This window comes from Lycium ferocissimum, chromosome 3 (genome assembly GCF_029784015.1).
Source record: "Lycium ferocissimum isolate CSIRO_LF1 chromosome 3, AGI_CSIRO_Lferr_CH_V1, whole genome shotgun sequence".
Classification (NCBI taxonomy): domain Eukaryota; kingdom Viridiplantae; phylum Streptophyta; class Magnoliopsida; order Solanales; family Solanaceae; genus Lycium; species Lycium ferocissimum.
In genome coordinates this window covers 32956225-32980357 of record NC_081344.1, presented here as the reverse complement: position 1 = coordinate 32980357, position 24133 = coordinate 32956225, and the positions used below count along the sequence as shown (strand labels likewise).

General features: G+C 38.8%; 1 long non-coding RNA gene across 1 annotated transcript; it reads left to right on the top strand.

Moving 5' to 3' along the window:
- The first annotated feature begins 355 nt into the window (after window positions 1-355).
- LOC132051101 (uncharacterized) lies at window positions 356-2302 on the top strand. Its single transcript, XR_009413578.1, has 3 exons — window positions 356-607; window positions 938-970; window positions 1862-2302. It is a non-coding gene; the product is annotated as an uncharacterized LOC132051101 (long non-coding RNA).
- Window positions 2303-24133: the final 21831 nt, after the last annotated feature.

Sequence of the window (24133 nt, the reverse complement as noted above, 5' to 3'; positions counted from 1 at the left end):
TGCTAAAAACAGTGACATCGGTTGAGGCCCGAATGATCACCTTTTTTGTAAATTACTTTGTAATGGATAAAAAGGGAAATGGTCCGACGTTGTTCCGGACTAGGAACACCATTGTATCCAATTGCCTTTGAATTAATGAAAAGCCTCGAATTTCACAAACGGCTATCTTTATTAGATAATGATAATAATAAAGTTTTTCTTACTAAATGCACAAAATAGGAGATAATTAACCTAACCTTACTTTGCCTCGCCTTTTCAGTACACTACAAATAAGACTTTTAGTGGCAATTATTTAACGGCAATAGACTAATTGTCACTAATTTATTCAGTAAACACAAATATAGGCGGCAATTTAACTTTGATCAGGAAAGAGTTCTTCTTTACTGGCAATTTAAGGAATGGTCAATAAAAATTACTCCTGACAATTAAAATTTGGTCTTCCCTCTAATTTTTTTCCTGTGAATTATTCCCGCCTGGATATATTTACCCGCAAACTGCAAAACTGTAATCTTTACATAGAGATCCACAAAATTGACTACGCCCCTCTCTTTCTCTCTCACGATTATCGGCACCCACATCTTGCACCATGGCTGGTCACCATTACCAGGTAATATCTCTCTACTCTATCTCGTTGTATGTATATATATATATATATATATATATATATATATATATATATATATATATATATATATATATATATATATATATATATATATATATTTTCCTTCTGGTTTTGATTTCGTTTGTTGTGGATGGCTCCCTCTTTCCGCAGTGCAGAAAATGGAGCAACAAGCTTCTTGACTTGTTCCTCTTGAAATTTTGTGTTTATAGTATCAAATATGGAGAAATCTGCGCCAAATATAGATTCAATTTCTCTTTAAGCACTAGGGTTTCAGACTAATCAAAATTAATTGCTCCTTTATTCTTTAGGCAGCCTCTACCATATCTGCTTTTAGTTCTTTCCCTAGTAAGCCATATTAATTTGAATCCTCTATGTAAAGATGTATTTTGAGTTTTCAAACTTGAATATTATCCATAATTTTGATGCAATAATGAAAAAAAGAAAGTGAAATTACAAGTTTAATTTGTGAATTTGGTCTTGTGGAAAATGAAGAATTAAATTGGTAATTGGATTTGCAATGTGGGGATATCACTTAAAATCTCTTTAAGACATGCACTCTAGGCACAAGCTCAAGTTTGCATTTGAATATTGCAAGTGCAGTTTAATTACCAAAAATAATGGTGGAGGAGAATATGTTGCCTTAGTCTGTGGATCTTATCCATGTATTCTGAAGGTAAATATCAAAAATATTTTTTTAATGCTTCAACAAAAAGAAAAGAAACTGAGTATTGCATGCTCTTGATTGTGATGCCCAGTCTTCCATACTATCCATATTGTAAGTTTTTGGTGTGGATATTGTTATAGCCTATTGTGATGATCAGTAACATACAGTTTAGTATCCATATAATTCACATTTGTAGTACTTTGTACTATAGCAGCTAGTAGAGCATTGCCATTTGACAATTGAAGTAGTTGCTACTAGTTCTGCTAGTGTAAAAATAATTGGTCGATACAATGATATTGATGTTGATTAAAACTATCTAGTGTAAAATTTTCTGCAGAGAAAATTGCGGCTGTCAAGATATTTTATACAAATATGCAGTTTGATGAATTTGAAAGCGGCTTCTCATCTAAGAGTTGTTCATTTACTTTGTTAAAACAATGGATCAACAACTTGTTCTTGATGTTGCTCTCACTCCCTGTTAATTTCTTTCCACAACTGATTGGCAAAGAATTTTGTTGTAAGATGAACTTTCATTTTTCTATACCTTTTAACTGCACTTTCCATACATTCAGGATTCTGTTATTTGATGAAGGCACCACTTTATTGGGATCTCTATTTGCCAAAAGGATTGGACTCCGACATGATTTGTTTTTAGCTAACATAATTCTTAATATCAAGGAACTACACCAGCATCAAAGTCATCTTACTATCTTGCTGCTTATTGCTTGAACAGACCAGATAGGATGCTAGACAATTTAGCAAATGACAAAATAAATCTTGTGGAGGTATCAAGATTTTTTATGATAAGCTGTAATAACTGATCTTGGGTGGCTCCTTTCCTTCCATGTCAACCTCTTTAATATGCAGTGGATGTAGTTCTTTCTTGTTACAGGGTGCAATTGTGTTTTCTATCATCGTAACTACGGTTTCACCAACTTATGCTTAAAAGGTCCGGACTACTCGGGTATAACTTTATTTCCTTAGGACTACAACAAAAAGCATTTTTACCAATAATTAGCGAGCGGTCTTTGTTGGTTAGGTCTTACCGGATCGAATGTTTGTCTCGTTGAAGAATATTTTTGGTTATTGCTTAGTGATTGTCCCCAGGATTAATGACATGTTTTAGTGTTCCTCTTTGTGCGTTTGTGGATGTATGCTCAAAGTCCACAAGACCGCGCGTGAATAATTTTTGCCTCTGGTTTGTTGCACTAGATATTTAGGAGCATGATGTTTAAGATCACTATGAGATTTATAAGCTATTGATGAAGTATAGTTGGCCTATTGGGAAATACATGTTAGCTGGGTCATTGTCTATTTTATTTTTGATGTCTAGCTAGTATATGGAGGGGAATCTACTATATTAGAGTTAATGTAGAAGATTTGGACTATTGCATCGCATTAAAATTATATAAGATTTACATCTTAATTGATATTCCTCTAGAGAAGGGAAAATTCTATCTGTAATCCTAATATTCTCCTGCACACACTTTCTACTTTATAAATATAGCTGAGTCTAGAATGAGATTTTAGGTGGGGTAACAATTATGTCATAGCTAGTATCCCACAGAATAAAATAACAACAGAAACTTTGTTAGTTCACTTTTGGAATCTAGTGTATAAATGCAAATGTAACAGAGAGTGTTCTCATTGTTTATCCATAAAATAATATCTATGATGATTTATCTTTGAAAAAGCATGCTACACTAGCTGTCATACAGTCTTAAATCTTCCTTTCTCCTAGAGTGTTTGGTCAATGTAACATTTAAAATGTTTTGGTTCATTCTTCCATAACCCGGTGGAAGTTTGCTAAATAGAATACATGAATATTGGTTGCGATTCATGACGTTTGTTTGGGCTTATATGTCTGTCAAAATTAGTTGAAAGGTTATAAGGAGTATTTAGGGTCCAAACATGGCTGTGGTTATCTGGTACAAATCAATTAGGTGCTTGGCCAAAATTTAGATCCTCCTCAACATTAAATTTATTCCTCAAAGTGGAGAAAGTCTTGAACCTATGCATGAAGGTGTTCATTTGCGTAAATCAGCTTCGTGTTTCGTTGTCGATCAACTTATTTCTTTTGAACATGGCTATCTATTTTGTACTGATATTTGAAGTATTATCTCTTCATCTGAAATTTAAAGTATTTCTTTTTTGGAATATGAAGGATATACTTTAACATGCCTATTTTCCAAAGCACTTAGATCACTTTGCCAATATTATCTTATGAGTTGTGTGTGTTAATTGGGAAAACTCTTGTTATGAAATTCACCAAAAATGTTTATTGTAGTGGTGTAACTTGGTTGACTCTTTTGTAAATCTGGTGTAAGACTTTAGTCTTTGCTTAAAGTTGTGAAAGTGCTCCTTACCTTATCAGGGCCTAAGAAGATTCAATTCATGCATATAAAGAGAAAGGGATTCCATCGAAACTAATTCATATTGTGCATTTTAGTGATGGTTTCCCTTTCAGAGTATTGTCATTTAGGTGCATGTTCACTCATTGCTTCCATTAAACGTTTGATTACTTTCTAATATTCCCGTCTACTCAAGCGTCGTTGTGATTATTACTTTGCATGAAAATTGGTGTCGAGACCGTTGCACAAAGCTCAATCATAGCATGCGATCGAGTTGGAGTCGCAAGAATACGGTCAAGTGGAGTTGTCACCCTAAGCAGGGCCAGGTATAGCATGCGTTACAATCAATTTTGAAGACACTTGTTTTGTTTTCCCTACAAAAGTTATAGTAGAAACCAATTTGGAGAATTTAAGTGTCCCAATATTTGAAGTTTGATTACCATGTAGGTTGTATCAATAGTCTCATATTATCCGGTCTTGATGTTGATATTTATTTTATTTTATAATTTCAGGTCATAAACTACGAAGTTCAACACTTTGGCATGTGGAAAACTTCATTGTGATCAAGAGTTGGAGAAACTTCAACGTGTTATTCATTGTATACTATTATAGCTATTTGATAATGAATGTTATTAAACACCAAATGACCTAGTTATTAGACAAATAATTTACTTTTTTATGTTTTGACACTTTAAAAGTGTTGATTAGTAGTTGCTTTGTCTACTGTGGATTTAATGAAGTGTATGAAGCTTCTTAAAATGAATCTTGTTATTACTTTGAATGTAAATAGGCATTACTGGTGCTAAAAAAATTGTTGAAATGTCCCATTCTATTGACAAAAAGATGGATCTTTACCGGCTATAAGAAAAGACGGTAAGGACGTGGATTAGATGAATGTGTACATAGTTTTAGCCGCCATTACATTTGCTACTGAAAAGGTTATTTTTACCGGTAATTAGATGAGTCTTTACTGGTAATAAAATATGCCTTAAAATGTCTGATTGAGAATATATTTGGGAGAGTTTCGTGGCCATTTTAATTGCCGCTGCCAAATGCCGTTAAAAGCCATGGACTTTTAGTGGCAATAATAGGTATCTTTACCAGCATTCAGTGAAATGGCCGCTAAAACCTTTAGCGACCTCGGCAACACCGGCCAATAACTAATTGCCGGTAAAAGCTTTGGCGGCCATATTTATTGCCGCTAAAGAGCATATTAATTGCCGCTAAAAGCCATTTTTGTAGTAGTGGTAGTATCTATAATAAAACAACCGAAAACGTCATGACGTGTCGTGAAATGAACGAGGAAAAAGGGCCGGAGGAATATGAGCAGTACGATGAATTAACAATGATGCCAGAGGGACTGGCACAGGAGTTGGAAGAGCTGGAAGAAAATAGAAAACCAAATATGGATGAGACTGAGGTAATCAACCTCGGTAATGAAGAGGACGTCAAGGAGACGCGAATCAATTCCCATTTGGGGGCTTCACGGAAAGAAGAGCTCGTAGCTCTGTTAAAGGAATATATGGATATCTTCGCCTGGTCATACGCAGATATGCCGGGTTTGAGCACTGAAATCGTAGCTCACATATTACCTATTAAGGAAGGCTTCGCGCCAGTTAAGCAAAAGACTTTGACGTTTAAGCCTGACTTGAGTATTAGGATAAAAGATGAAGTGGAGAAACAGATCAAATCTGAGATAGTGGAAGTCACATCCTACCCGGCTTGGGTGGCCAGCATAGTGCTTGTACCTAAAAAGGATGGAAAGATTCAGATCTGTGTAGACTACCGAGATCTCAATCGGGCCAGTCCAAAAGACAACTTCCTACTTCCAAACATCCACATCCTGATAGATAACTACGCTAAGCATGAGCTGCAGTCATTTGTGGATTATTTTGCCTGGTACCACCAGATACTCATGAGCAAAGAAGATGCTGAAAAGACAACCTTCATCACCCCTTGGGGAGTCTACCACTACAGGGTGATGCCGTTTAGCCTAAAAAATATTGGCGCCATATACATAAGAGCCATGACTACCCTGTTCCATGATATGATGCATCGAGAGATTAAGATATATGTGGATGATTTCATCACAAAATCAAGGAAAAGTTCGGAGCATACTGTGCATTTGCGTAACTTCTTCAACAGACTTCGCAAATTCAATTTAAAATTGAAACCCATGAAGTACGCATTTGGAGTGCCTGCAGGTAAATTGCTGGGATTCATAGTCAGTCGCAGGGGCATCGAACTAGACCCTACCAAGATTAAAGGAATTCAAGAGCTATTGCCTCCCAAAACCAAGAAAGAGGTCATGAGCTTCTTGGGAAGGTTGAACTACATTGGACGGTTCATAGCCCAGTCAACTGTGATTATAGAGCCAATCCTCAAGTTGCTCAAGAAAGACGCTCCCACGAATTGGACAGAAGAGGGCCAAGTGGCATTCGACAGGATCAAGAGATACCTTTCCAATCCTCCCATCTTGGTGCCACCCAGCCAGAGAGCCCTCTGTTACTATACCTGTCGGTATCGGAGAAAGCTTTCGGGTGCATGCTCACCCAGCATGATGCAGAGGGCAAAAAGGAACATGCCATCTACTATTTGAGTAAGAAGTTTACCTATTGCGTAGCACGATACATGCTTGTAGAGAAAACCTGTTGCGCTTTAACTTGGATCGCCCAAAAACTAAGACACTACCTATCAGTGTTCACCACTCACCTCATCTCCTGAATGGATCCGTTAAGATACATTTTTCGACAACAATTGCCCGTAGGAAAATTGGCCAAGTGGCAAATGCTATTGAGCGAATTCGACATTGTGTGCATGACGCAGAAGGCGATCAAAGGACAGGCCCTAGCGGACCTCCTGGCGGAAAGTCCCATGGATGATGAACTGAAACCATTACGGACTTTATTCCCAGACGAGGAGGTGATGGCCAGGGAAAAAGTGGTGGTGGAACCATATTCGGGCTGCAGATTAAGAGATATTCTTCCCGGACACCGTTTCATCTTAGTCACCATAGACTACTTCACCAAATAGGTAGATGCGACTTCCCACAATCAGTGACCAAGAAAGTCATGGCTGACTTTGTCAAGAACATTCTGATATGTTGTTTTAGTGTGCGTGAATCTATTATCAAAGATAATGGTGCCAATCTAAACAACCATTTGATGAAGGACATCAGTGAACAATTCAAAATCACTCACAGGAACTCTACCGCCTACCTGCCGCAGATGAATGGAGCCGTAGAAGCTGCCAACAAGAATATATAAAGGATTTTGAGGAAGATGGAAAACAACTACAAGAATTGGCACAAGCAGCTGCCTTATGCTCTGTTGGGATACATAATGACTACCAGAACTTCATCCGAAGCAACCCCATACCTCCTCGTTTATAGTACAGAAGCGGTCATACCCGCAGAAGGGGAGATTCCTTCACTCAGGATCATCCAAGAGGCAGAACTGAAGGATGCAAAATGGGTCAAGAATTGTTATGAACAATTGGCCATGATAGAGGAAAAAATAATGGTGGCAGTATGCCACGGACAACTATATAGACAAAGAATGTCTAGAGCCTTCAACAAGCGGGTTAGAATTCGACTTTTCCAGATCGGACAACTCGTGCTCAAGCGAGTCTTCCCTTACCAAGGGGAATGTAAAGGGAAATTCGCGCTGAACTGGCAGGGGCCATACATGGTCAGAAAAAGTACTCTCGGGAGGAGCGGTAGTCTTGGCAGAGATGGACGAACAAGAGTGGCCCAAGGCCATAAATGCAGATACACTCAAGAGATGCTACGTTTAGGATTTTATTTGCTTGTACTCGTATTTTTGCTTTCTATCAGAAGTAGTCAACAAAGGAAGGGGAAAAGTAAAGCCGTACACTGGGGCAGAATTTTTTAGGAGACCTCAAAAATTCACGCTTAGCAAGACAACACAAGGGACACTCGAAAGAAAGTCCTGAAACCGGGGCAAAATTTTTGAGAAAGATCTCAAAAATTCTAAGACAGCGATCAGGCTACCGAGAAGAACTAGAAGACCTCATTCGAAGGAAACACACGTCATGATGCATAAAACAAAATAAACATTTACCTTTGGAGAAGTAGTAATAATAATGATAAAATGCGCTTTATGAATTTTACTCCAATTTTGTAAAATATATATAACATAATTGCGTCCCAAAACATCTCTCAAAATACCGAGCCCAAGGGGGTCCGGGGGTATCAGGAGGAGACATTAGGCAGGAAGGCGACCACGTTAATCACCTCTTAGGAAACTCACAATTTTTCTTTGGATGCAGGTTTTCCTTTTTACAGGACAGCAGATACACCACCAACCATCTTACCCATAGCAAAGCAAAGGCAAGAGCCCAAACGAAGGAGAGAGATCAAAAGGATCACAACAGAAATAGGTAATAAAGACGCATCTGACCAAAAGGGTCACAAAGAGTGAACAACAAAGGTGTATCAGACCAAAAAGGTCACAACAGATGAGCATAAGGGTACATGCGACTAGAAGGGTCATGACAAGCACAAAATGGGCATATCCGACCATAAGGGTCAATAGCCAATACAACGGATGAAAGAAAGATCATCTAGCCACAAGGGCCATAATTTCCATCTACACGCCGAGAGGGCCATGCATTTATTTTTTTCCAAAAGGGCCATTCATTTATTTTTCCAAGAGGGCCATTCATACAAACTAGCCAAGAGGGCCATTCATACAAACAAGCCAAGAGGGCCATTTATACAAACAGCCTAGAGGGTCCTTCATACAAACAAGCCAAGAGGGCCATTCATCTAAATTTCCACAAGAATATATGCATATTGTCAAAATCAGGAGAGAAGCACACAGCAGCCCAAAAAGGTTCCAGTTGCTGAGTCAGATCCATACAATTTGCGGAGCAAATGTGAAACTTTTTCTTACACAGCCGGTCAAGATAGGGTGCCCATAAGAGTCAAGCTCTCCGGTCGGGATTCGGAAGACATCCAACCTCAGACTCAGCCACCACTTGTCTTGTTTTATTTCTTCTTTTGTCTCTAAAAACTGCGGCCAGTCAGATACACAAAGGGAAGTATGAACTACATGTGACCTGATTCCCAAGAACTAGAGATATGTAGGCAAACTCAAGCCCCAAGAGTTGGACATATCCTAACAAGTCTTCTAGGGAAACCTAATCACAATATTGGGATCCCCGGGGAGTTTCTTACAAATCACTTAAAAGCCTTTAGTTGAGAAGTGGCCTGAATTCTCATATGACATGAGATATGTAGGAAACCCGGAAACCAAGGTCCGGCCATATATGTGGAAATTGCATAGAGACAAAGGGTACAATGAGCCGGGTCAGCCAAAAATTAGGGTTAGTCAAATTTCGTTGCTTGGGGATGGTCCTGCCATCCCCGAACACTGAAGTGACAGTTGTTGACACCTAATTTTTGACCTCCCGTAATTTATTTTAGTCCTTCGGAGTCCCTAGGTAATAAGTGAAAAAGCTGAGCATTTTTAATAGCCTTGAATGATCTTTATAAAATCCCCAAATCAATATTTCTTCCCTGTAAATAAGCCAAAAAAAAAAAAGATTTTTCATGCATCATGTTTTTATTAGAGAATAATAAACATTTTCAAGATATCTTATGAGATTTTGTTAAACTTAAATTTAAAAGAGAAAAGAGAGAAAGAGGAAGAATTCTTATTTAATCATTTAAAATTATTTTCAAACATTTGTTTTCCTTTTTTTTTTTTTACCGCTAAAAATTTGGATAATCTAAATAGTTTAAGTAATTAATTTCTTAACCTTTTTAACCCCCGATTTTTTTTTTATAAAATAAGCATAATTGCCCTTTAATGTTTTGATTAGGCTAGTTAATTAATTAAGCGATAATTATTGCAAAACTGAGCTCCTTTATATAGATATATTTTCCTTTTTGACTTTTCCTTTGTCACAATTAATTTAATTAGTCCTCCATTTAAAGAAATTAGTTTACTTTACAAAATCGCGCTGTTGGTATTTAATTTAAAATAATAGGTTTAACCTAATTTTCAAAATTTGATTAAAGGGCATAATTAAAATAAATACGTTGGGCTAGTTAATTAAAGACATCTTTTCAGGCCCATCAACGACTAAGACGACCTTTAAAATTATTTTTCATTTTTTATAAAAATACTTAGCAGCCCAATTTTCCCCATGATTTAAATTCTCTTTAATTTTTAATTATTAATGGCTAGGACTTAAATATACTCAGCATATACACCAAGTACACACACACACACACACACACACATATATATATATATATATATACATATATATATATATATATATATATATATATATATATATATATATATATATATATATATATATATATATATGTATGAAATATATGTGTATACACTTGGGGTATACATGAGAAAAGGCCTTTTTTTATAATTGAAATTCGGTTGGACCGAGTCCAGCCTAATAGGGCTGACCTGGCCCAAGGCCTATCTTAATAAGGGGGTAACACCCTCCATCCCCCCCCCCCCCCCCGGTCGAGTTTGAGTCCCTCAATTAAATTTTTTATTTTTCTTTGTTCTTCTCTTTTGGTTGAGTTCGAGAGTTGGAAGCACAAGGAGCTTTCGAGACCCTTTCTTGACCAAAGGCTACGTTTAAAAAAGGTAATACTTCAACCCTTTTATCTATTTTGTTATTTTGTCATAGTATTATATTTGGTTTGTGTGGTTAAGTGTTTCTGATTGAAAGACTTATAGTATGACTTTGCCTTGGCACTGTGTAAATGGACTTGGAATGAATCCCTCCTAAACATTATATCCCTCTTATCTTATGAGCCTAGTCTAGTATTTAGCTATTTATTTGAATTAATGGTCTAGACTAGTGCTAATCCTTTACAAAAATGTTTGAGACTGCTGGAAATTTGAAATGGTTTTGAGGCTTGATAAGGGTCAACAGTGCCCTATCAGTAATGTACAAAAATAAGGGGTTTGTTCAGTTTAATTAGGGAACACATAGGGTATTATAGGACTCTTTGAATATTAATTTAGATCGTATGATCTCTTCATGAGGCTGCTTTTGTTCTAAAAGTCTACATGACATGTTTAGAGGGTCACTACTTGATCACTTGGCTATTAATATGACAATACCTATCTCAAAAGGATTAGTGACTTAAACATATCTCTAAGTGCTGTCTAATGACTTTCGTTTTGAACTTTGAATATGTCTATAACTCTCATCAGCCTGATCTTTAATGTTTTTCTTCTAAATAGTGAGATTGCCATGCTCCCATCTCACTATTCCTAAGTCAAAATCACCTTAAATATGTGTCTACAGAATATTTGGTGCAAATATGCTATGTTCACTCCTGATGCCTTCCATGACTGATGCTTCATTGTTGTACAAGTACCGTAACTTGACCCTCTCTGTGATTTGCTCCTATTTCCTATTATCTTGTTAAACTTTATAGTGTGCAAAAACTATTTGACTTTGGTAGACATGGTGCAAAAAAAGGATCAAAGGCAGAAGCAGATTAAGAATATAGCATTTTTTTATAAGAGTCTTATGTTGTCACGACCCAAATCGATGAGTCGTGATGAGTGCCTGATTTCTAGTGACCAAACACCCCTACACTCGTATCTGAATGACATTAAATAACAAGGGCCCATAAATAGCTCAACCCGAACTTATACTGACTCATGAAAGGGTGTCATCGTGAACTCTGCATAATCTGTACATACATAACATAGAAAGGACAATGCAAGCCGATTAGGCCGCTGCATATGCTGTGCAACAAAATAAGAACTGTAAAGGCTACATAACATCCCAACTATGTACAGTAGTCTACAGACCTCTAATGGAGTACAAGCTGTACAGAGGATGGGACAGGGCTCCCGTCATACTCATATATGTATATACACCCCAAAATAACATACCAAAATTGACCGCAGCTCCGGATCGAGTGGAACGCACCAACTATAGCTAAGGTGAAGTCCTACTGAGCTGGATCATCTCTCTATCTACCTGAACCTGCGGGCATAAACGCAGCCCCCCGAGCAATAAGGGAGTCAGTACGGATAATGTACTGAGTATGCAAGGCATAGAAGTAATATAAACGTAAGAATCATGAACTGAATCTGAATTCAAAACTAACTGACTGTCTGTATGCATTTGTAGGACTGAGTATCTGAAAGCATTTGCATAAATCTGTGTACTGACAATGCCTCAATGGGCGTATAACATGCATGCCCTCAATGATAATCATGCTCATATATATATATAGGTCATAGTGCTGAGGAACGTTCAGCCCGATCCATTATTTCATATCCCATCGACCTATCTATGGCCATAATCATAATCATTATATACATTGCTGCGGAACGTGCAGCCCGATCCATTATATCATCATCATGGTGCACCAGCTGATCAGGTGGTAATGCGTATATAACGCCTATCCCTTTCCCCATACCCCATATACATTTAATATAAGCGTATATAACGCCTTCTGGTCATGGGTCAATATGCATGTGAATATGAATGCAATGCATAAATGAAATGAATACATAGAACTCTCGGAATAACATGCTGTCACACTAACTCTGGTGGAAAACTGTTGAGCTAACATTAATAATACATGAAATCTCAAGACCTATAAATAGAAGGAACATAACATCAGGGGCACAGGATCATCAAGATTGAAATACTCCTAGTGCTTCTAAGAGTAGAGTACTATGGAAGCTCGTTTACTTGCTTGTTCGTTCACATCATAAGATCATGCCAAAATGAAATAAAGGATAGCCTTAACATACCTTTTCGGCAGCCTTAACTTTAACTACTTAACACTTGTCCTCCCAAGCTCGTAAATCTATATTCAAGAAAAATCATATTACAGTTAGACTTATCGTCATATGACTATCTCAAGTCTTTAAATTAAACTCCTTTAGAATCTGCCAAAATTCAGGCAGCATCTCCCATGTTTATATGCTTAGCCCAAAATCACAATCCAACAACCAACCATACCAACATCAACAACAACATTATCAATACCAATATGCTCCATCAAACTTCCTCACGATGTTTTCCAAATTTCTCAACTAACCAACTCATTATATGACTATTTAATAACTTTATCTCCGTAAATAAACCTAAATCAATATCAATAAAGGAAGATCATACCTTACTTCCGCTAGAACCGCAATATCTTCACTTTCCTCCTAGAGTTCAAGCTAAGACTCACCATGATACGATTTTATAACCACAACTATACGCTGTCTGAACCTAAATTCGAGGATTATACTTGATTTGGGCTTAAAATTTGAGGTTGGCAGTTGGGGGGAATTTTCCAGAGGTTTGGGGTGTTTTGGATGAAGAAAGAGAGGATAAGCCCCCTTATACAATGTTCCAGAGTATGCCTGGACCGACTCAAAAATTGCTCAGCGCGATCCAATGCCTAATGGCGCGTTCGCACTGAGTTGCTGGGTTCTCCTGTGCGCGTTCGCGCCACCCTCTGGCGCGTTCAGACAGGGTTAATTTCCTGCTATGACAACCTATCTTGAAATGCTCATAACGTTTGATTCTGATGTCCGATAGATGTACGGTTTGTTGGGTTGGAAACTAGACTTCCTAAACTTCATTTTAGGCTTTTGTTTTACTTCAAAGCTCCCAATATGCTAAAAGACTTTCTTACTCCAAGTTAGACCAAAATTATCATACGAAATCTTATCCAACTTTTCTCCAAAGTTCCAGAAACTTAATCTCCTTGATTCACTTGTTCTCCAATTCTTCCGTGACCTACTACATGAACTTAAACCCTCATAATCAATCTTTTGAGCATCCACTCTAATGCCTTCATTTAAAATAATGTGACCAAGAAAAGCCACAGAGTACAACCAGAACTCACATTTGGAAAACTTTGCATATAACTCTCTATCTCGAAGAACTCTAAGCACCGCACGTAGATGATCTGCATGTTCAGTCTCTGACGATGAATAGACTACAATATCATCTATGAACATGCTCACGAATAGATCTAGGAAAGGTCTAAATACACGATTCATCAAGTCCATAAATATAGCTGGAGCATTAGTTAATCCAAATGACATGACACGAAACTCATAGTGCCCATATCTAGTCCAGAATGTCGTCTTAGGAATGTTTTCCTCCTTCACTCTAACCTGATGATACCTCGATCTTAAGTCTATTTTTGAAAAATACTTGGCACCTTGCAGCTGATCAAATAAGTCATCGATTCTCAGAAGTGGATACTTATTCTTTATAGTCACTTTATTCAGTTGCCTATAATCAATACACATTCTCAAGGGGCCATCCTTCTTTCCTACGAATAATACTTGTGCTCCCCATGGTGATGTACTGGGCCTAATAAATCCCTTCTCAAGTAAATCCCTTAGTTGCTCCTTCAATTCCTTCAACTCGGCAGGTGCCATTCTATAAGGAGGGATGGATATTGGCTGAGTAGCTGGTAATAAATCAATAGTAAAATCAATCTCCCGCTCCGACGGAATGCCTAGAAGTTTATCTGGAAACGCCTCTAGGAATTCATTAACTACAGGAATAGATTAAAGGGTCGGTGACTTTACTTGTACATCCTGCACCCGAACCAAGTGATAGATATACCCTTTCCTGATCATCTTGCTTGCTTTAAGGAAGGAAATAAACCTACCCCTCGGCAAAGCAGCATTACCTTTCCACTCTAAAACTGGTTTTCTTGGAAACTGAAACCGGACAACCTTCGTTCTACGATTGACATTAGCATAGAAGGAAGCTAACAAATCCATACCCATAATGACATCAAAATCGATCATATCTAGCTCAATCAAATCTGCTATGGTATGACGATTACACACTATAACTACACAACCTCGATACACTTGCCTAGCTATGACTCAGTCACCAACCAGCGTAGATACCTCAAAAGGTTTAATTGACTCAGGCTCTGCCGCAAATTTACCAGCAACAAATGGAGTAATATATGACAAAGTAGATCCGAGGCCAATCAGTATGTATACATCATAGGAAGAAACTGATATTATACCTGTACCAACGTCAGAAGACAACTCACGATCATGTCTACCGGCTAATGCATAAACGCGGTGTTGAGGCCCACTCGAGCTAGATGCTCCACTCTTTCCTCTACCTCGTCCTGCTGGGTCTGCAAATCTTGCCCTGGAGGGCGTACAGATGAAGAAGAACCAGCTATAGACCCCGTAGGATGAATAATGCCTGCGCCAACCCTCGTCGAGGACTCCCTCATCTTACGGGTCCGTCGACCACAAGCATAACAGCCGTCCGATCCCGGGCCGACACCGGCTCGGCATGTTGCCTACCACATTGGGCACACCGGGGCAAAGGTTGTCTTACCTGGCCTGACTTTGGTCTGAACTGAGGACCTGATGCTCGAGAACTTTGGCCCGCTCCGGAATAAGAAGATCGGTCAAATATCGGACCTGAAAACCTTAGAGGTGCACTCCCTGCCAAATGGAATGGATACCAGGAATATTGTTGCCATTGTCCTCCTCTGAACTTACCCCCAACATCTAAAGATCTAGCCCTCTTACCACGGTCCCGGTCACGCTTACGCTCTGTCCTCCGCTGACGCTTACAATTTTTCAGATTCTACGTATAAGCCTGTGTACGGGAAATATCCATGCCTGGCTGCAATGCAGCACTCGTACACTCATCTATCAAATGTGCCCCTAGACCAGCCATGAAACGATGAACTTTGTCCTCTATCTCAGCCACCATGGCTGGGGCATATCTAGCTAAGGAATCGAAATATACACAATACTTATGAACACTCATACTGCCCTGCTCAGAGTGAGAGCCCATCTCAAACTTCACATGCCCACCTCCCCCAAAGGCTCCCCAATTCTCTACCCAAATGCACTGTGGTCAGATGTACGGATGTTGTACAACTATTTACGATTGGTAGCCGCTCGTGCCGGGGAGTTGGCGTTGAGCAAAGCCGAAGGTAGCGCCTAGTGGCCCTCACTGGGCCCACTCGCTTGCCCTTTCCGGGTACCGTAGCATTCTTGCAAGGCATCGCTGAAATTAGAACAAATTATTAGAAGGCGAACTCTTAACACACGGTTCTATCGCACAATCTATGATAAAAGGAATGGCATTTTCCTAAATGTCCTGTAGCCTCCCATTTATAATTGTGGTGCACGACACACACATAAAAAAGACTCTACTAGACATAGTCTCTAGACAACCCTAGGGTGGAACTGCTCTAATACCACTTCTATCACGACCCAAATCGATGAGTCGTGACTAGTTCCTGATTTTTAGTGACTAAACACCCCTATACTCGTATCTGAATGACATTAAATAACAAGAGCCCATAAATAGCTCAACTCAAACTTATACTGACTCATGAAAGGGTGTCATCATGAACTCTGCATAATCTGTACATACATAAGATGGAAAGGATGATGCAAGCCGATTAGACCGCTACATATGCTGTGCAACAAAATAAGAACCGTCAAGGCTACATAACATCCCAACTATATACAAATGTTTACAGACCTCTAATGTAGTACAAGTTGTACAGAGGACAGGACAGGGCTACCGTCATACCCATATATGTATATACACCCCAAAATAACCTACCAAAAGAGACCGCAGCCTCCTGATCGAGTGGAACACACCAAATACAATGAGGGGAAGTCATATCGAGCCGGGATTGTCTCTCTCGTCTACCTAACCCGCATGGATATGAACACAACCCCCGAGCTACAGAGAGTCAAGCACGGATAATGTACTGAGTATGTAAGGCATAAAAGTAATATAAACATAAGAATCATGAACTGAATCTGAAGTCAAAACCAACTGACTGTCTGTATGCATCTGTATGACTGAGTATCTGAAAGTATTTGCATAAACCTGTGTACTGACAATGCCTCTGTAGGCGTATAACATGCATGACCTCAATGATAATCATGCTCATGTATATATATAGGTCATAGTGCTGAGGAACGTTCAGCCCGATCCATTATTTCATATCCCATCGGCCTCTCTGCAGATATCACCATAATCATTATATACATTGCTACGGAACGTGCAGCCCGATCCCTTATATCATCATCGTGGTGCACCAGCTGATCGGGTGGTAATGCGTATATAACGTCCATCCCATTCCCCATACCCCATATACATATAATATACGCGTATATAATTCCTTATAGTCACGGGTCAATATGCATATGAATATGAATGCAATGAATAAATGAAATGAATACACAAAACTCTCGGACTAAAATGTTGTCACACTAACTCTGGTGGACAACTGCTGAGCTAACATTAATAATACATGAAATCTCAAGACCCATGAATAGAAGGAACTTAACATCAGGGTAATAGGATCATCAAGATTGAAATACTCCTAGTGATTCTAAGAGTAGAGTAATATAGAAGCTCATTTACTTGCTTGTTCGTTCACATCATAGGATCATGCCAAAATTAAAGAAAGGATAGCCTTAACATACCTTTTCGGCAACCTTAACTTTAACTACTTAACGCTTGTCCTCCCAAGCTCGTAAATCTATATTCAAGAAAAATCATACTACTGTTAGACTTATCGTCATATGACTATCTCAAGTCATTAAATTAAACTCCTTCAGAATCTGTCAAAATTCGGGCAGCATCTCTCCTATTTATATGCCTAGCCCAAAATCACCATCCAACAACCAAAAACAAAAACAACCATACCAACATCAACAATAACATTATCAATACCAATATGCTCCATAAAACATCCCTTATGATGTTTTCCCAATTTCTCAACTAACCAACTCGTTATACGACTATTTAGTAACTTTGTCTCCGTAAATAAACCTAAATCAATATCAATAAAAGAAGATTCATACCTTACTTCCGCTAGAACTACAATATCTTCACTTTCCACCTTGAGTTCAAGCCAAGACTCGCCACGATACGATTTTATAAGGGTAACTATACGCTGTCCGAACCTAAATCTGGGGATTATACTCGATTTGGGCTTAAAATTTGAGGTTGGCAGTTGGGGGGAATTTTCTAGAAGTTTGGAGGAGGTCTGGGGTTTTGGATAAAGAACAGGGTAAGCCCCTTATACGATGTTCCGTAGTCCGTTCGGACCAATTCAAAAATTGCTCAGCGCGATCGCGCTGCCTTATAGGGCGTTCATACTGAATTGTTGGGTTCTTCTCTACGTATTCGCACCACCTTCTGGCACGTTCGCGCAGGATTAATCCCCTGCTATGACAGCCCATCTTGAAATGCTCATAACATTTGATTCCGATGTCCGATCGATGCACGGTTTGTTGCATTGGAAACTAGACTTCCTGAACTTTATTTTAGGATTTTGTTTCACTTCAAAACTCCTAATATACTAAAATATATTATTTCTCCAAGGTAGACAAAAATTATCGTATGAAATACTATCCAACTTTTCTCCAGAGTTTCGAAAACTTAATCTCCTTGATTCACTTGTTCTCCAACCCTTCCGTGACCTATTACATGAACTTAAACCCTCATAATCACAAGATTCTTACACATAATCTCTTATATCTTCGACAATAACTTCAGTTTCCACAATTGAACAGCTAGCACCTAGCGAATCTCAACGTACGTAAACTACGAGGTGGAACGTATGTTCTGTTCATAGCTCAGTCTAGCTTATTACCTCATATTTAAAAAAAGTCAATATAAAAAAGGCAACTGGCTTGTTGCCAACAACCTAAGCATAAAATTAAGAAATATTGAGTGAGCCTAGCCTTAATAACTAGCTATTATTAAGTTAAATGTTTGAACATCAATCAAGGACAGAACCATAACAGCAATGAGTTTAGAAAAGAACTAAATCAAAGCTGTTAGGGAAAAAGGGGTTAGACCAATACTGAAGCATTAGTTTATTAGGGTGACACTGCTCTGCAAGTCTGGTCTACTCCAGTATCAAAACATGACTAGGTAAAATGGAGGGAGGATAAAACCACCTAGGCTAGCTTGAATCTTGTGTGCACTCATGAGAAGGGCTCTTCATAAAGATTAGTTAGTAAGGGATTTGAGTCAATCTTTTGAAGAGGCTGCCCTTTAGGACCTGAGTAGAAATCTAAATTGTTTGCCATACAAACTTGTTTTTAAAGGTAACATATTGTCTTCAGTTATCGTGATTTGGCCGCGAGGCCACGGTGCATTGTGCGTTGCGCAAAGATGTGGCCCCGCGAGGCATTATTTTTGGGTTGTTGTGTATAGGACGGATTGATATAAGCACAAGGGAAACTCGCTGAAATTTTTTATAACCAGATTGTTCGAACATTCAAGGACGAATGTTCCTAAGGGGGAGAATGTTACACCCTCATTTTCGTACTGTAGAACTTATGATTTCCTAGTTGGGTAGCCTTGGGAATCGAGACTCCGAGCCCGAGTTTTGGAGATAGAAAGTGTCCTACCCCATGTCCAATGGTACCAGCAGGTATTCCTGGTGATTTACTGGATTAGAAGTTGAACGAATCGAATCGACGCGATCTGAACTGAGTTGGAAAAGTCTGCGGACACCAGTCATGATCGACAGGTCATGGAACCGGCCGACGGGCCGTCGTTGTGCGGCGTTGATAGGGTTCCGCAGCCCTGCATTCTGCAGGCTCAGGTCGATGAGCACATCGACGGGTCGTCGACCCGCTCGTCGAATCGGACCACTGAAGCAGTTAATTCTCCAAGTATAAATATGTGGGCCACGACTTTATATCATATTTTTCCACTTTCCAAAAATCGTAAAAACCCTAATACATTCTCTCTCAATATTTTTCATCGCATTAGTGAAGATTTGACAAGACCCGGACCCCGTAAACCCGAGATGGTGAAGAAGAAAGGTTGCTTCTAGGGTTTCTTCAAGTTGTGGAGCCAGTGGAGTTAAAGTTGAAGTGATTCTTTTCAGATTCTAGACCTCAAGGTATGTAAATGATTTATACCCTTGTATTTAAGTCGATATCAAGAGTTTTAGTAATTTTAAGTAAAGAGGGGGTAGTTGTGAAAGTGGTAAGTGGATAAAAGACAAAATGGTAGCTTAGGGTAATTTGGAGAGATGATTGGGAATGGATTGGAATATATTTGATATATAAGTGTTGTTATTGTTGTTATGGTTGGTATTAAGTGAATGAGAAGTTGAAGGATTGTTAAGCTATGAGAGAAATGTTGCCCATGATTCGTTAAGCTCTCTATGCATCTAAAGGAGGTTAGTAAGTGAAGTACATAGTCTAATGAAGTCTATGTTATCTTAATCAGAGATTTACCCGAGAAGAGGAGTCGGTTGATTTGATATACATCGAGATATGTTAAGGCTATCCTTTCCTTCTTTGCCATGATCCTATGACGTGATCCAATGCCGAGTAAGCGAGATTTCATATTACTCTACTCTTAGAAGTGTTAGAAGTATTTCGGCAAATCCTTGATGTTCATGTACCTCTCTTATGATCATTCCTTCGTTCACTATGAGTCCAGCTTTTATGTATATTGTGCTTAGTCATGCATATACATTTATTATATATATATATATATATATATATATATATATATGTTGGTCTGTGACTGTATGCGTTATATACGCAAGTATTATATGTGTATGGGGTATGGAAAGGAGAAGGCGTTATATACGCATTACCACCTGATCAGCTCGGTGCACTAATATGATGATACGAGAATCAAGCCGCAAATATCGCAAAGAATGTATATGATGATGGCCGCAGAGAGGCCGATATGATATGAGAAAAGAGACAAACGTTATAAACGCGCATATATCAGGCGTTATATACGCACCTATATATAGATGTATGACCTTCATTGATAGGCATGAGCATGCATATTATGCGCCCGCAGAGGCATTGTTAGATATGCAGATTTATGAAGATACTAGTTCATACAAGTAGATGTAGTCAGTCATTTTAGCTTATGAGTTCAGATCTTCTCTATGATTTCCCATGTGTATATATATGATGTTGCTCTTATGCTTTACATGCTCGCACATTATCCGTACCGACCTCGTTGTCGGGGGTCGCGTTCATGCCCGCAGTATGTCGGGAGATACAGATGTGTGGTCCACCAAGCAGATCTCTAGATTTAGCAAAGGTCAAGACGCTCCATTCGATCCGGTTGCGCCGCTTGGTATGCCCCTTTCGACGTGTACGCATATGGGTATGACGGGGTTCGTCCGTCCTTTCTACAACTTTTATTCCAAGAGGTCCGAGACAGTATTGTATGTATTAGTCGTATGATGTAGCCTTGTCGCTTCTATTCTTTTCAGGTAGCAAGATATGTAGCGGCCTAGCCGGCTTCAGTTAATCGTTCTTCCGCATGATTGTGTATATATGTACGTAGATTGTACAGTAGTCCGATGTTTCCTTTTTTATGAGATTAGTTGTGCCATTCATGGGCCTTGATGTTCAAAGATATTTTAGATACGAGTAAAGTAAAGGTCGCTGGTCGTGACATCGGGTTTTGAAAATCATGTTAGGGCCTAAGGTCGAACTAAACGGCATATGCACCGTTCACCTAAGATGCCTAGTCCAAACATAAATTATTCCAACAATAATGTGAATTTTGTTTTACAATCATACAAATACAACACTTCAATCAAAAGGAAGCCGATATAATGAAATTGAAGGAGAAAGACAGATATTTAAGAGGTGTACCAAACCCCCTAAAAGACCATTTTTACCCATGGTTGGGCCATCATGCCATTCTCACCCATGGTTGGGCCTTAAATAATATTAGCTTCCCTTTCTCTTTTGGACTTAATGAATTTTTGAAAGAAGATTTCCTATTGGGCCTTCGGCCCAACAAACAGGTTGGACTCTAGCCCAAATGGCTGGCAGTAGGAGAAGGGAAAAAAATAAAAGGAATTGAATTATTCTATGTTTGGTGATCCTATTACTATCATAACTGTACACATATATGCATATACATCCCATTTCATTAAAAGTGCACAACTACAGGACTTGATTGCATACTATTGACTTCACTGAAACTCCAGCCCATACCATACCAGAGGGAGAAGGTTGTCACCACCCTTATTCCCGACACCGCACAAGTTCCAAAGGGTTTCACGAACCCTAGGCATGGCTGGATATCGGGGAGTGGCTAGACCTATCCCCCAAACCATCTCAAACTCTCAAAACGCAGTGTTGCCATAGTATACAACCAGTGTCCCAAAGTTGTGCGCAAGCATCATTACATATGAAGTAGCTCGCATGCAAGTAACATTAAAAGTAAATTCAAAATCATGGCAAAGAGACTGAGGCAAATGTGATAATGCAGTGATGTATAAAATAACACAACAGTTTCAAGATACATAGTTAAATAGGTGATACAAACAAACCATCTGCTTTTACTCATATATTTTTTTGCTAACTATAATTGGCCCATCGTCAGTTATATATAGAGTATATCTATGATATACAGATGGGATGTGTATACCAAATGTATACCATGTATATATTCCCCTTCCTTTTTATTGAGCTATATATATTATGTGTATATCCACACTCTTACATGTCCAGCTTTAAGCCTCAAGGTTATTTTATTCATTTAATTAATCCTTGTCCCTTAAAACAGTGCTAACTATATAAACCAAAGTTGATTCAATCCTAATTTAATTCCTATACTGCTCAACTAAATGATTCACTAATTCCCCAAATTAACAGACCACACAGTAGTAAGTGAGAGCTACCTAAATGTAATAACAAAAACACAGTAGAAGGATGTAGACAAAGAGGAACAATTCTATAACTTATGACAACCAAAACACTGAAGCACTAAGTCCGGGACTCAAATAACATCAAATGAACTGAGACTGTACAACTTTATATTCCCCAAAAAGAACCACAGAAATGAACCTTTGATTTAGTACAGCTGTAGTAAGAGGACATTCACAGCAAGACTTCATGTAAGTTACCACTTGAGATAGACAGGAGAAAAGATCAGCTATGTATGTCACCAAGTCTCATAGAAGAAGGGAATGTCATGAAGTTTAGCACAATTCTTACTCAGTATTTTAACTCCTAACAGAAAATTTATTATCAATAGGCTTTAGCCAGTTCATTTCTCTTTAAATGGAGGCAAAGATCACCTTCTTGAACCAACCAGTTCCCTTATTCTTAACTTCCTAAGTTACCTCTAGACCTTTAAATAAGCTAATTTTCCCAACCCCTTTTATCTCCAACCCTTTGGTAAAATGATGAGATTTAAGGAAGGCAAATATACTATCACGCCCCAAATCTTTAGAAGCGTGGCCGACACCCAGTACCATACTCAGCCCGAGCGCACCACTCTGAATCTGTAACTCTGGAGGGCTAATCCTCGACTTAGGCCGATAGGGCCTACCTACACATAGACAATACCAACTAGCCGGCAAAGCCACAATCTGGGTATACATAAACAGTGACTACCTCATCTCAACTGGGCGCACACACCCCCAAAACATATATATGCAATTGAGTATGCCGTCGAGCCTGCTATGATCGTACAAAGCCAACAATAAAAAAATAGATATACACAAGCCGACAAGGCTATCATTCTGGCACACTATATACAGAACTCGTGTACAAGCCTCTAGAGAAAGCATCACTGTATCATGGTCGAGACAGGGCCCCGACCTACCCATCAAGTCTGTAATCACAAACGTAAGAATTCGAAAGGCCTGGCGACTCTGAACAAAAGGAGCTCACCAATCAGCTGATATAAGGTCCTGCCTACTGGAGAGGTCTATAGGTCTGTCTCTCAATAGCTGCAGGCATGAATGCAGCGCCGCCAAGAAAGGGGCGTCAGTACGAAATAATGTACCGAGTATGTAAGGCAATAGATAACTGAAACTGAAATTGAATTGAAACATAACAACCTGGAGGCCAAAGAATTCCCTAAACATCTCACCTAATCTGACTCATATGAAATGCAATATCACAATATCATATATCTCAATGACCAAGTGGCCAGGCAACTGTTAAATCTCACAGACCATAAGGCCAGGCAATCTGTCTCACTGACCAAGTTGCCAGGCTAAAGAAAATATCTCACTGACCAAATGACCAGGCTAAAGAAAATGTCTCATTGACCAAGTGGCCGTAGATAAAGAAAATACATATATATTATGCTGTATATCATGTGTAAACTGAAATATAGTCAACATGTCTCTTTCTGATTCTTCTATTAACAATGAACTAAGGAGCGGATAGAAATCCCTCGAAAGATACAATATCACATCTAAATCGTTAAACCTCTATGACATCTCTAACAATTGTTCTCTTTCTTTAAGATTTGATAAACGCTTATTATCTACGGATTATGCCAAGAAAAGAAAGGATAGCCATTGCATACTTGTGCCAAGTCTCCAAACAACATAATCCTTGTAGCTCGTCTAGCTCATCAACCTATAATAACGTTAACGCTCCCGTTATGCTAAGGAAACACTAGCCTATCATGTATATCAAGCGGTAAGCTCATTCTATAATGCATCGGACAACATCTCCC